Genomic DNA, 16,169 nt, shown 5'->3' on the forward strand with positions numbered 1-16,169 from the left:
AGGTTTAGTGGAGAGTTACTTTTTTTAAAACAGCAAGATAGATTGAAAGGGGTGGTCACTTTTGTATTCTGGTACTATGGAATACAGTAGGATGGCCAATACATTTAAATAGTTGAAGGGGAGGGATTTCAAAAAATGATGATTTTGTGATTACTCACATAAGCCAGTCAAAGTAGAGAGGACATGAGATATATGGTCAGAGTAACATAACAGGCAGGCAACTAGAAAGACAGTGTTATTTAACAAGGGGCAATTATTTAACAAGGGGTAATTATGCTGCAATATATTGGTGTCTGTACAGATCACTGCTAGTGCTGCTGTGTGGAGAGCAGCTGTTTGAACTAAAGACTATATAAAAGGTCAAAAAGTGCAGATATTCTATACAGAAACACTCAATTAATTCAGCTATGACAAAAGCAATGCAAAAACAAGTGCCAAAACAGTGAATATGGTAATGTAAGTCTTAGCTTTTGTAGAGTTTAGTAGAAACCAGCAATACTCTTCTTCTCAAGTAGTCTGGTTACCAAATGTCATCAATTTAAACAAGCTATCCATCTAGCCAATGAAATAAAGGCACAGTAAGGCTTACACCAACAATTCCCAGCTCAGAATGGTGTAGGGTATCCTCTCCTGCCACAAGAGTATAGACCACAAACCTTCCTAATGTAAAATCACTGGTTTGGAGCCCAAGCACTTAAACCAAGACAAAGACACTTAGAATAACAGGCACAATAAGCTTTCACCAGCAATTCCCAGCTCAGAAGGGTGGAGGCTACTCTCCTCCCACAAGAGTGTAGACCAGAAACATTCTTAATGTAAAATAACTAGTTGGGAGCCCAGTTGCATAAATCAGAACTAAGAGGCTTAGAATAACAGTTAAAATGTAATCAGGCTACTAACAAGCAGTAATAAATGCAGTAAATTAAATGGAGGAGAGCATTTTAAGAATGTGCAGCAAAGGAATAAGCACAAACACAGTAAAAGCAACTGAATAAAGTGGATTTTTTTGGGGGGGAGTGGGAAGGTAGGAAACAGACAATAATTCAAGTTTGAGAGAGTAAGGGGGCTTCACAATCACAATCACAGTCAGACTACTGCTCAGATAGAATATGTTGCATTGTTCATGGGAAAAAAATCCACCTGGTTAGTATTACTATTCCTTTGAATATTACACATGAATACTGTTTATTGCACTGCCCCTTTAATTACTCCAAAGATGTTGGTGTAGCTCAATTGTTTAATATTTATAGCATCCCACTCATACACTTCTTAACAGGCTGTGGATTGTATTTCAGGCTGTGAATTGTATTTCATTACTGAAACTAAATGGAAATTCCTTAAGATTCCAAGAGCAGGATAAGTTATTTCTTAGACTTATTTCACTGAACTGCACTTCTGAAACACTTGTAATTGTGCTATACAGTTGATCTGCTACATTTTGCACTTTTATAAAGCTTTTTTATTGTTTCACTGCATTTATGTACTGTTTTATGCTGTTTTACTGTATTCTTTATTGCTAGATACTGTTTTGTTACTCTGATTGCATGTTTATTGAATGACTTAACTGTAAACCGCTTTTTTATACTTAGAGTTGTATTTTCTGTTTGTGAGTGCTCTATCCAAGCTTTTCTGTGCATTTTTGATTTTTTGAGGTTTCTGTGTTCTACAGCTAGGAACTGTAATAGTGTGCATTGCTATAATTGTCTGTTTACAGTTAAAAGCATTCTCTAGAGTCTGCTTGCTCCTTGATCTGTTTAAAACTTTCATTTAGTGGCTACAGCTAGGAACTGCAATAATATGCATAACTATAATTGCATTTTTATTTAATTACTAAATTGTAAATTGCTTTTTCATACTGAGACTTGTATTTTCTCTTTCTAAGTGTTCTTTCTATGCTTTAAAGTGAGGTTTCTGTGTTCTGCTCAGATGGCATAATCTTGATAGAGGCTTATTGGCTAGACCTGGTAGTTTTGTTTGAGTTTCCTGTATTTCTGGCAGCCATTTTCTGCTGATAGTCTGTCATCATTATTATTGAGAGTAACAAGGCCTCCTGACCCTTCTGTAATACGAGTGATTGGGTAATAGCAGGGGCTGAGTAGTCATTTCTGTGTCCAGGACTGTTTGTGAGCTCCTGAGGCCCCCCGCCCCCACTTAACTAGGGTTAAATTATTCCTGGTGCCATAAAGTCTGCTCTTTAAAATTTTCCTTGCAACTAGCCAACTTTTTAGTTTTAGCACTAAATTCTGTTTCTTTGAGCTTAGCACTTATTCAGAACTCGTTGTAAGCACTAAATAAGCTACAAATTACTACAGCACTCAACTTTCCTCACTTGTCTACAGGAAAACAGTTCTTAGTAATTAATAAATAAGCATCTATTCAGGCATGTCTAAAGGTCAGCTCCCAGTGTTTCCTCCTGTCTACCTGATGAATCTGGGCATCTTGGGACAATGCAGCAATTGCCTCATGTACACAGACAACCCTCTCCTCCTAACACCCAACACTACGACCTGTGAAAGATGCACTTATATAGCCAAAATGGAAGCAAACCTCTCTTCACTGAAGACTGGACTAGACAGTCAAGAGGAGAAGGTAAACACTTGCACAGCACCACACTCATCACATAGTCCCTCAAAACCTACACCACCAAAACACACACACAGAAGCACAAAACACACACCTACATTTGCGGAGGCTCTCAATAAAAATCTGCCCAAACAACCGAGACCTCCAAAGAAGAAATGCAAGCAACCTCCACCCCCAACACAACCCAGATGACACATAGCTCACATACTCAGTGTGCCACTCAGCTACAGCCCATAAGGCATAACATGCCAACACTCTAGTTATAGGTGACTCTATAGTCAGGCACACTGATGTTCCACTCACCAGGCTAAACAAGGAGAAAGTTACTGTCAGCTGCCTGTCGGGTGCCAGGATCTGTCACATAACGCACACACTCAGGTCACTCCACAACAAGTACAAATATGACTCTGTCATTGTCCATGTTGGTGTGAATGACCTGAGACATACCTCCCTGGACTACATGAAAAGAGACATGGAGGAGCTCTCCGATCTTGTAGCCCTGGCAGGTATGACCCTAGCCCTGAGTAGCATCCTGCCATCACCCAGAATGATACTACAGTACAAGGACAAAATGATTGACTTCAACAATTGGCTAAGCTTCTGGTGTCATTTCTAAGGGAATCCAGTATCTGTCTGCCTGGGATGACATGATCGACAGACCACACTGCTTTGCCAGAGATGGCCGGCACCTGTCTCCCTTGGGATTCCGGATACTGGCAAAGGCTCTTGCCACCCCTATAGTGCCTTTTTTAGGCAAGGTTGAAATAAAAAAAATAAATAAAAAATAAAAAACTCAAGAGATTTCCGTCTCAGCAGTGACTACTTTTTCGGTTGAAATGGCAAATTCACCACCGTAACAGGTACAAGCAAGCAAAATCTGAGGGTAATGCTACTCAATGCTAGAAGTCTAAACCTCAAAATGTACTCACTCGAGGCACTCCTTAAAATGGAGAACATCGACATCTGTGCAGTGACAGAGACCTGGTTCAAAGCTCCAGAGAGCACCCCTGCATTACCAGGCTATAATTCATACCACACCTTTCGGCCACCAAACCAGGACCGAAACACTACAGGTGGAGGCGTGTCCATATTCATTAATGATATCCACACCTCCAAGCTAGTTGCTCAGCATAATGCATCCGAGATTATCCAAGTTCAACTAACTCTGGGCAAAACCACAATCCAGATTGTATCTTGCTACAGACCCTCCACCATGCCTCAAGATTACCACTCCTCTTTTCTTGATACACTGGAAAATATTAAGGTACAACCCAACACTCTAATAATGGGTGATTTCAACTACCCCACCATTAACTGGGAAAACTACTCATGTACCAACTTTTTTGCTCAATGTTTTCTAGAAATCATCAATTCCAATGCCTTGGATCAACTTATCCACACCCCCACCAGAGGCAGCAATATCCTAGACCTGGTCATCACCAACATGGGCGACTGGTGTGCCACACCAGAGGTCAGCTCCTTGTTGGTCAGATCCGACCACAAGCTAATCACCCTAGACATCCGCATCCTGCTCCCACCCCCCCACCCCATTAGGAAAACAACTGTAAAAAAATTCTCCAAAGCAAACTTCACGCTTCTTAAAACAGAAGTGGCAAACTTCACAACACCCATGCAGATGGCAATAGAGGTACGACTGCTGAATCCTACACACATGCACTTTATAAGCACTTACACGAGTGCATGAGTCGTGCTATCCCTAACAGAACCAAGATGCTATCCTCCAAAAAAAGGAAGCCAGTCTGGTGATCTTCTGCCATAAACAAACTCTACAACAGAAGAAAGAAACTGCTGCAAAAAGGAGTAAAATCCCACGATTGGAGGAACTCCCTTGTCAGCCTCAGAAGGTGAGATCCCTCATAAAATCCTCCAAAGCTAGTTATGAAAACAAAATCGCCACTGATTCTAAAGACAACCCCAAAGCATTCTATAGCTATGTCAAGAATCTTAATGGCACCACTCAGATCTGCTCTGAGTTATAGCACAATGACACTAAATATACAGAACCAACTGATATTGCCAACAGCTATGTCAAGAATCTTAATGGCAACACTCAGATCTGCTCTGAGTTACAGCACAATGACACTAAATATACAGAACCAACTGATATTGCCAACATTCTGGCAGATCGGTTCAGTGCTAACTTTACCCCCCTCTCGCCCCCTAAAGGGCCCATCTTTATACCAGAAGAATGCAAAGTTCCTGTAATCACGGCTGCACAGGTAAAAACCTCACACTCCAAAGCCAAGAACACAGCATCCATGGGACCTGACAACATCCCAGGCTGCCTTCTACATGAACTACAGAATGAACTGGCACATCACCTAAGTACCATGTTCAGTCATAGCCTCCCCTCAGGCTTTCTGCCCATTGAATGGCACACCGTGACGATTATCCCACTCCACAAAGGTGGGGGGGTACAACAGACACTGGGAACTACTGCCCCATTAGCCTGATGAGCCTGGAAGCTGCAAGGCCATGGAATTTATCATCATGGAACTCATAAACAAAGACATTGGAGATCTCCGAGCTCTGGACCCCACACAGTTTGGGTTTGTAAAAGGCAGATCATGTTTCCTAAACCTGACAGACTTCTTTGAAGCAGTCACCCAAACCATAGATGAGGGTAAGGTGTTTCACATATCCTATCTAGATCTCGCCAAGGCATTCAACACCATTCCCCACTCTGGAATTATAGATAAATTCATTAAACTAGGTATAAATTCCTATGTCACAAGATGGATTGCCATCTGGCTTACTGACAGAACCCACACTGTGATGGTAGCAGACTCCAAATCAGACTTCAGACCAGTGACAAGTGGAGTATCACAGGGTTCAGTCCAGGGACCTCTCCTTTTTGGTATCTACTTCTCTGAAGTACAGGCTAACACAGAAGGTCTTTGGCTAACTAAATTCGCAGATGACTGCAAGCTAGGAGCCCTAATCAAAACTCCTAATGATGTGGACATGCTACAAAAGGGCCTCACTGAGACAGATGCCTGGTGTCAAAGCCATGGTCTCAAGCTCAATGCCAAAAAGTGCAGTGTCACCCCCTTTGGTAAAACCTCTGTACCCATGAACTACCACATAGGTGATAGTCTACTTAACACCAAAAGTGTGATAAGAGACCTTGGGACACAAGTGGACAGTAGTCTCTACTTTGATGATCACATCGCCACAGTGGTCAGACAATCCTTCTACGTGGCACACCTCATCACAAAAGGTTTCTCATCCAGAAAAAAAGAGGTCATTGTTCCCCTCTACTCATCACTCATTAGACCCATTATAGAGTACAATGCCCCTTTTGGTATGTACCTCACAAGACATCTACAGCAACTGGAAAATTTGCAAAAATACCTCACAAAGAGGATTACTGGCCTCAAACAGATGCCTTACACAGACTGACTCAAAAAACTCCAGCTTTACTCTGTCGCATATCGCCTACTCAGAGGCGATCTCTGCCTAACATACAAATCTATGTCAGACCCAGAGCTGTTGGACATGCTCCACTTAAAGAAATCCCAATCCCTCCGAGCTACACGCTCTAGGGACCTAAACCTTATCACCACAATAAGCAGAACATGTTGGAGGGATAGATTCCTGTCCCATAGACTTCCCATACTCTGTAACAGACTGCCTATCTATGTCAAACAGAGCTCCTCATTAGCACTCTTCAAGAAAAATCTTGATGATTGGATGGGTAATAGGAAATTCACCCCTGGGATCACTTCTGTGGTTCTGCTTGACAGGGGCATAGGAAAAATAATTTTCTTTGGTGGTGAAAGCCAGGGTACCTTTTTGGCTAGGCTTGTATAGGTCCCAGGGCCAATAGCCTAGTACTTACCTATGAACCTACCTATGAACCTATGAATATAATTAACTAGTTACAGGACAGAAGACCACCTATTCATAATAAATCTTATGTTTTAACTAGATTACATATTTAGTAATGTTCGTGTGTGCATCAACTTAGCATTTAACATGATTGCTTGATAGCTTCTCATATTTTATTATTACCTGTGGCTGTTCACATTAGCCTACATATTTTCTAATTGTGCTGCATACTGTAGCTTTATATTTAAAGTCATAACTTTAGGGTATTTTAACTATAAAGGACAGTTTACTGACCTTTGAATAAAATGTTTGGCATAATTTTAGTACATAAATATCCCTTTGTTAATTCTATTGAAAACAGGATCATTATGTCAATGATGTGAGTACTAAAACAAAGTACACATGCACTGGGATGCATATGATATATTATCTTTATCCACAGACTGTATTTGCATTAATACAGTATGCATGCAGGATGATCCTACATCATCACGCTCATAGCCACTTCGAAGGGGGAGGGAAGGTAAGGAATGAAGTGCCAGTTCCTCCCCTTTCAAATGGTAGTGATGAATACTACACTAAGCAAGTGATGTTGCAGTGAAATGTAATGTTTACTTGTTAAGCTACACAAGTCAGGTAAAAGGTATACTAAAATAGTGTCGCTTATCAATTGTATTAGTGATTTCTTTCCTTTGGCATAGGCTCTGTCTCTTCAGGTGGTCTCCTCTGTTGAACTGGATAATGTTTTTGTGGGCTCATTAGGCTTGGACTAGGGGCTTCCTTATTTCCAGGATGTGAATCCGTTTTGAAGGTGGGGCCTCACTCAGACAATCTGAGTCAGGACCTCCATCTTTGGACTTTGGAGAAGACGAATGCTGGTGAGCTTGTTCCTGCCTCTGGTATTGGCCAGTCACTCCTCTTGGGGGTACACTTTGGTTCCTTAATTTTGCAGGGGGTAGGGATGTTGTCACTTCCTATTCTAATAGTATGGCAGTGTTCATTCAAATGTCTTGTTATAGATGTAGCATAGATGAGAGCAGTAATGATCATATACTCTTTTTGGGGCATGGCTATGTTTATTCACCCTTCTGGGACGTAGTTGCAGTCATTCCTTTTTCTAAGGCATGGTTTTGGCCCTCCATCCTTCTTGGGGAACTGTTATGATCCTCCATCCTTATGAAGGTCAGATCTAGTTATTCATCTTTTTTGAGTTTTTAGTCATCCATACATTTGGGGGGTACACCTGAGATCATTTATTATTATGATGACGTAGCAGCAGTCATCTTTTATTTTATTAGTTTAGCTACAGACATCTATCTGCCTTTGGACTTGAGTCTAGTCAGTCGTTTGCCTTTTCAACTGTTTACAGTTATAAGCCCATCTTTGGCATTGCTTCTAGCCATGCATCCATCCTTCTGTAGTTACACGACAGGATAGTCAACAATCTGCAGTGGTAGCTCTGGTGACCAGTCTATTTGTAGTCTATTGTTTTTGTTGTTCATTTTTCTGGTCATTAACCTTCTTGTTTATGGACCCAGTCATTAGTTTCTCTGTTCATTAATCCAGCCTGTTTATGGGCCCAGTCAAGCATCTATCTCTAGGATATGCTCTGCTCAAACAGCTTTCCATCAAAGCTTGGTCATCCTAAAATGTGAGTGAAGTGTGGTAGACACTTTGGATTTTGCCAGGATGGTATCTGTATGTATAGTTCTACATTAGTAGCTTATATCAGGGTTTATCTCATGAGATCCCATGGTTTGATCCCCATTTACCAGGGGCCTGTAGGCTCATGGTAGCACATAGTGTCAAGAAGAAGAGCTTCCATCTGCTTGTCATTGATGCATGCAAGTTGTTTGCTACAGCCCTTTCTGATTGCATTACCTTTTAGTAGGTGCACTTTTGACTTCAAGAATATGGCCATAATCAACATTGATGGTTTTGAATTAGTGTCGACATTGCTCTACTTTTAAGTATAGTAGTAGAAATTCATTTATCAGGAACTGTAACAGTTTATGCTCTGGAAATATTGCTTTACTTTTTCTTGAATATTTGAACAAAATCTTGCATGCAACCACTTTGTAGCTAATTATAAATATTATTTGTCTTTCATCTTTACTGGGAATTTTGTAGACCATTATCATTCATGGTATGTTCTGACATTGTTCTGACATTGTCCTTCTCACTGCTATTGTTTTCTTTGACATCGCTAAATATATGTATATAATTTGTGGCTCTTTACAGTGGTCATCCACAGAAATTATAGACAATGGATTTACACCTGTCCCCCAAATGAATATGCCTGCTCCGCCATGATGATGAAGATCTTTGCCAGGAGCATAAACATGATTATGGGATTGCATTCTGAGCTATTTACACCCAATTACACTTTTTATTTTGCTAATTCTTCTATTTGTTCATCAGTTTAAAGTTACTATAAAAGCTGCTTGCTATAGGCTTCATCTTAGCACTCACCAAGTATCATTTATGCATTGTGTCCACTACTCTGCTATGTTATTTTTAGAGTAATTATCACTCTTCTACTATTTAGCCATTCAGCTGAGTTCCTTGATATGTGAAGAACTCGTCCTTCATAGTTACAAACTCAGGAAACAGTGAATTGAATGTTTTAAACTATTCCTTTATAACAATATTGTATACCTGTTGAAACCTGCCCAGTCCTTTTTTATTTTTCTTTTAGTTTGTTTATAATTGAACACCATTGTCAAGCAGAACATGCCTGAGGTCTTAAGTGCTGAGTTCTTGCCATTTATCATATGGCAGTTATGATAGTACATCAGCAGTACAATGCTCCTCAGTGCCACTGTATTCATATTTATATGAGTACACTCCGAAGAAAAATAAGTGCTCACCTCTGCATCTGTGCTGCTGTTACAGGTAATCCCTTACCTTGGCTTAAAGCCAAATATCAGCTGCTGATGATCATTACTAAAGTAAACATTTTCTTATATGGTACTTGTTCAAATGTTTAGTCCCCACATCAGGTTCTGTTTGTCTTACCCTGGCATGACTGTGCTTAGCTGTTATTACTGACCATGAGGTAAACATGATGGGTATTATCTGCACCATATGGAAATCTGTCTAATTGAACAGCATCTATTCCATGTGGGAAAGCATCACCTATCTTCCTAACAGTCCTAACAGTTAATGATGCATCAAAGTATATTAATTACTTGATCAACATTATTGTTTGCTTAGTCTTCAAGAAGACTAATTCACATACAGGATCATAGGATCATAAGAAGTTGCTAGGCTGCTGGCCCTGAGGCCCTTATAAGACTAGCCAAGAGTTTAGCCAAGTCAGGACCCAATGCCTTAGTCCAGCAGGAACACAGGTGGAATCCCAGGGGTGTAGTTTCTGTTTCCCATCCAGTTATCCAGGTTGTGCTTAAAAAGGGATAATGAGTTACTCAGCTTGACATGAAGAGGGAGTCTATTTCACAGATTGGGCAGTCTCTGTGACACAAATCGGTCCCACCAACAAGTCCTATTGATGTCACAGACTAGGTTGAGGTTGCATGTGTATGGGTTACTCGAGTGGAGCTTGACTTGCAGATATGCAGCAGTCCCATCAAGGCGGGGTCTGAGATTGCTTTGTATGCCAGACAGAAGTCACCTCTAAGGAGTCTGTATGAAACCAAGCAGAGGGACAGAGCTTTTAGCCTGTCAGTGTAGGATAGATGTTTGAGGCCCTGGATTCTCCTGCTGAAGAACTTCTGTGGTCTCTCCAGCTGCTTCATGTACTTTGAGAGGTACATGCCAAAAGGGGCATTGTACTCAATAATGGGCCTTATAAGGGAAGAATACAGGGATATTATGACCTTCTTGTCCCTGGATGAGATACCCTTACTTATAAGGTGGGCCATGTAGAAAGCTTTCTATACATTGGAAGCAACATGGTGGTCAAAAGTCAGGTTGCTATCAACTTGGATGCCCAAATCCCTCACAAATGATTGCATGCTTAGGATGTTGTTATTAATATGATAATTTGTGGAGGCATCACTCTCCCCATAGGGAATGATGATGATGCATTTTTTGGTATTCAGCTTGAGGCCATGTTTCTGGCACCAGTCATTTGCTTGGGTGAGACCCTCTTAGAGGATATCCACATCACTAAGGGAATTGATGACAGCGCCCATCCTGCAATCATCTGCAAACCTGGTTAGCCACAGCCCGTTGGTTTTGGCCTGCACCTCAGAAAAGTATATCGCAAATAACAGAGGCCTCAAGACCGATCCCTCGGGTACACTGCCAGTTATGGGTTTACTACTTGAGGTGGCTTCCCCTATTTTGACTACTATCAGTGGGCCAGTTTGCTATCCATCTGGTAACATATGGATTGATGCCTAGATGAGAGAGTTTATCTATTATGCCTTAGTGGGGAATAGTGTTGAAGGCTTTGGCCAGGTCAAGATAGGCAGTGTGCACCATCTTCCCTTCATCCATGGCTTTGTTGACTGTCTCAAAGAAGTTGACCAAATTTAACAGACATGACCTCCCCTTGATGAAGCCAAACTGTGTGGGATCGAGTGTTTGGAGGTTGCCAGTGTCCTTGTTAATGAGGTCCATGATAATCCGTTCCATAGCCTTGCAGATCAGGCTAGTTAGGCTGATGGGTCTATAATTTCCCAGATTGGTGGACGCTCCACTTTTGTGCAAAGGGATGACAGTGGCTGTCCTCCACTTATCTGGGATGAAGTACTTTGGTGTAGATTTGGACATTGGTGCCAGTTCCTACAGAGGGGGAAGGGGATATGAAGCTGTTTATACCATCCCTCAGGAGGTTGTAATCAGCTTTGGAGAAGTTTTTTGTTTGACACTAGCTAGACGGGGGTCAGGGGAGATGGTAATTTTGAAAGTGACTGCTTTATGGTCAGATTTTACCAGGGAGGATTATACTGTAAGGATGCTGCAGTGGTTACTCATGTCAGTTAATACCAAGTCCTAGATATTATCACCTCCTGTGAGGGTATCGACTAGCTGTTCCAGGGCATTTGCATTGACAAAATTGAGAAATCTCTGAGCATTTGTGTTCTGGCATGAGTAGTTCTTCCAATCTATGTTTGGGTAGTTAACGTCACCCAGGATAAGGTTAAAGGGCTGAATCTTGATAGATTCAAAGAAGTCCAGATAAGCAGAGTGGACATCTTGAGTCAAATTTGAAGGCCTGTAGCTAGCTATGGTTTGAATAGGGCTCTTGTCAATGTTTAACTGCACCTGGAGTGTCTTATGTGTGTCATACTGACTAACCAGTCTGGAATTTTGTATGTCTTTAATATATATTGAAACTCCACCTCCTTTGGCTTTGCTACCCACAATTTGGGGTCTGAATGTATGACAGGATGAGTACCAGGTAAGGCTGGGTTGCTCTCCGCAGCTTTGAACCAAGTTGCTTTGACTGTGTAAATGTCAGCATCTTCTAGGTTTAAGAATGCTTGCAATGAGTGCAGTTTTATCTTTAGACTCCTAGCATTTAGCAGCATGACCTTTAATTTGCATTTTGTTGAAATTTTTATGTTGGTAATTTTGACCTTAATCCCTTTTCCTAAAAAAATAGACTATGAGGCAGGCAAAAGCCTTTGCCAGAAGCCTGAAGCTCAAGTGAGACAGATGTAGGCCATCTCTGGGAAAGCATCGTGGTCTGTTGATAATATATTTTGAGGCTGTCAGGTACTGGTTCCCCGTGGAATGACACCAGAAACTAAGCCAATTGTTAAAGTCAGTCATTTTCTGTTTGTATTGAGTCATCATTCTGGATGATGGTAGAATGCTGCTTAAGGCTAGGGACCGACTTGCCTGGAACACATATTCAGCAAGCTCAATCATGTCTCTCCTCATACAGTCCAGAGAGGTACGTCTCAAGTCTTTCACGTCAACATGGACTATGGCAAAGTTATAGAAGTTCCTGTTGTTAAGTAATTTGAGTGTGTGATATGGTGGATTCTGGCACAAGACAAACAACTAACAGTGACCTTCTCCTTATCCAGCCTAGTGAGAAGCACATCTGTGTGTCTCACAATTGAGTCTCCTATGACTAATATGTTGGGTTTATGGTTAAGCCTTAGTGGCTGTGAGACAAAGGTGTGTGAACTTTGCATGGTATGTGGTGTGGAGGGTTATGGAACTCGTGTGTATTTTTGTCTCAGAGGTCTCCTTTGTTTGGGTATGTTTTTGCTGAGAACATCCACATATGTGGGTGTGTGTTGTGTAAGTGCGGGTAGTGTTTGAGGTGTAGTGATTGTGGTGACAACCTTCTCAGTGCCAGATATACTGGCTTGTGAGGGAGAGAGCATAGACTCTAGGTTCCTAATGTAACTGCATCTCTCACAAATTGTGTTTCTAGGTGGTAGTAGTAGAGGGTTGTCTGTGTACATGAGGCAGTTGCTACACTGTCCCAGGATGCCCATATCAACCAGACTGGCAGGAGAAACTGTAGGAAATTGTCTCTTCTTATGGGGAAGTATTTTGTAGCAATGAATTACATGGGTGCAAAATCATTTAGAGGTTTGGCAAAAACTTGATCAAATAAGTTAACTATTCCTATCTATAACTGTATAAATTGGTTGTCTGAATATAGGTGCCATTTTATCCTTTGATCTGCATAGCTCTTTGTCATATATCTTTGCTACATCAAGAAAATTTACTTTTAAAGAATTCACATTTATCTTTGTTTAAGTGGACTCTAAAGTCCCATAGGCTTTCCTGGACCACTGGTTGATTATTCAGATAGCTGCAATTGTTTCTGTCACCAAGATATTATCATGTTATCTGTCAATGTCTGAAATTTCCCTGTAACATTTAATTTGTTTCCTTATGCTACAAGGTTGTCCAGAGGATGCTGAAAAACAGATCTGTTATACAGATGCAACCTTTTGTGAATGTTAATACTCAAGAACTGCCTGAATGTTCTTCTAACTTTATTTGCATGTTTGCAGCTGTCAAAGCACTTGTGAAGAGTACCCCTGTCATGGATGTTAGGGTTTATTCATTTGGTAGTAATGGTTACTATATCATTAACAATGCATTCAATCAATGGTAATGGAAAATACAATGTATACAGCACTAGACTAGAGTAATAGTCACTTTGAAGTTCCCAGCATATGGACATCTCTTATTGTCCCTTTCCTGACCAGTGGAGTTAAACACATGCCTATTTTCTTAGTTCCACTTTAGATAGCATCCCTACATTTTCCAGCTTCTACAGCTCCAGTTCTATTTCAGAAATAGATGTGTCCATAAACGTATTCACTTTCCTTCAGATGACTGTGACCTTGATAGCAGCATATTTAGAGACTGGGAGTGTAAGGTCAGCGCTATCACACAGGGAGGAAAAGTATGTTTTGTTAGATAACATGTAATTACATGTTTCATGATTGCATCCACACCTCAGGCTAGGTACCTTTTGAGTCAGGCTTGGTAGGCCCTGGGCCCTACTTCATCTAAAACTAGACATGCTCAGAGGTGTACAGGGAAAGTTACTATATAATGGGGGCTGGAGACTGTATGGTCATTATTTCTTTAATTTTCCCTCAGTGAAACCTCAGTACTGTGCACAAAAGACTATTGCAGTTTGTATCAGGGCTGGAAACAGTGTGGTCATTATTTATTTAACTTTCCTAACAGTCATAGCACAGAAGGTCACTATAGCTTGTACAGAGATAGTGCACTGCCTAAGTGCAGCACTCTATTCGCAGTCAAACATCAGATGTATACATATGACTAATGTATATGAGTAGGGGATAAGTGGACATGCAATACATACACACATCTGAGAGCAACAGGTTTAAATATGTTACTGATTTCTGTTTGTTCTTTCACTTTCATCACATTGTGATGAGACTGAGATGCAAAGAAGGAGGCTATTTTGGGGAAAGGAATGAGAAGACATACTGTGTTGTTGTGTCTTTCGGCTTTTCCCGGTTAGGGGTCGCCACAGCGGAACTCCGGTCTGCTAATGATTGGCAGTTGATTTTTACACACCGAGTTGCCAGCCCTGACGCACAACCTTCAACAAAGGTATGCCCACTCACCCATGCCTCCACGCAGAAGACGCTCTAGCTGAGAATTGAACCGGACAGCGTCTTACTGTGAGGCGACAATGCTACCGCAGCACCACCACCGTGGATGTATGATATACACTGAAATGTATTGCTTTGGCCATTTTTTTCTGCTTTCATCCTATACTAATATGAGAGGAGTCCTGTTGCAAATTTTCTATTTCCCATCCATAGATCCAAATTGTGCTTGAATATGGACAGGGATGAGCTTTTATTTTACATGGATTGGTTGTCTGTTCTGAGCATTGCACATTTTTACACCTGTCCCTTCAGACTGTTCTGCTGATGTCGCAAGAAAAGTTTTAGATCCCTGGATCAAGTATTTTGGATGCCATTTGACTTTCTGTTATACAGTTGATAATCAACATTAGGTTGTAGAATGTCTTGTATGCCAGACACGTCACCTTTTAGCAGTCTGTAGTATACTGAATGTAGTGACAAGGCTTTGAGTTGATCCATATGGCAAGTATTGTTAAGATCTTGTATACATTTAGTAAGGCATGTCTGTGGGCATTCCAGCTGTTTCATGTGCCTGGACAAATACTTGCCAATGGGGGCATTATATTCAATGACTGGCCTAATGAGGACTGAATAAATGGGAACAATGACATCTTTAGATCTAGATGCAGTCCTTTGTTTATTAGCTGAGCAATACAAAAGGACTTTCTTATGATAGAGGACACATATTGGTTAAAAGTTAGGTCACTGCCTGTTTAAGTTCCCAAATCATGAAGAACTGGGTCAACTCTTAGGGGCGTATTCTCAACATAGTAGTTCCCTGCAGTAGACAGCTTCCAAATGGATACAACAGTATATGTTTTGGCATTTAGCTTCAATCCATGATTCTATCACTAGTTATTTGTTTGGGGAAAAAAACTTTCTACAGTATCACTAAGTCATTTATGGATTCAATGACTTCTCCTAGCTTACAGTCATCAGCAAACTTAGTCAACCAGAGCCCTCTGGTATTGGCTTTTACTTCAAAGAAGGAGATGCCAAACAGGACCAGACCCTGAGGAACTCCACTGGTGACTGGTTGTTTTCTGGAGATAGGATGCAGAAGATCAAAAAAAGGGAAGCTATCTGTGAGCTAGTTGGTAATCCAGCAGATGATATAGGGGTTTACTCCCTCCCAGTTTATTTAGCTTTTCTACTATGTCTGGTTAGGTATCACTTCAAAAGCTTTGGAATGATCAAGTTTTACAGTGTATACCATTTTACCTTCATCCACTGCTGTAGTGACATTTTCAAAAATGTCCACCAGGTTAAGTAAGCATGATCTGCCATTAGCAATTCTAAACTGAGATTATTAGTTCCATGATAAGTCTTTCCAAGGTTTTGCATACAAGGCTACTAAAACATATGGGACTGTAATTGCATGGGTCTGTGGAAGGTCCTCCCTTATGCACAGGAGTGATTGTTGTTGTTTTCCAGTTTTTTGATACTTAGGTCCATAGGTTCATAGATATATGCTATACTAATGACTGCCAAGGGCTTTATAGCCATGCAACCCAACCCACAAAACCTGCATAGAGATGAGGTTAAACAGCGTTGTTATGGAGATGGCTATTATCATGCTTTGTGCTATTTAAGATGCATCCAGGGATATTGTCATGACCCACTGATGCAGCATTTTTAAGTTTTGATAGTGCTTTTAGG

The sequence above is a fragment of the Protopterus annectens genome, chromosome 6.part0 (genome assembly GCF_019279795.1).
Source record: "Protopterus annectens isolate FY-2018-M chromosome 6.part0, PAN1.0, whole genome shotgun sequence".
Lineage (NCBI taxonomy): Eukaryota > Metazoa > Chordata > Ceratodontiformes > Protopteridae > Protopterus > Protopterus annectens.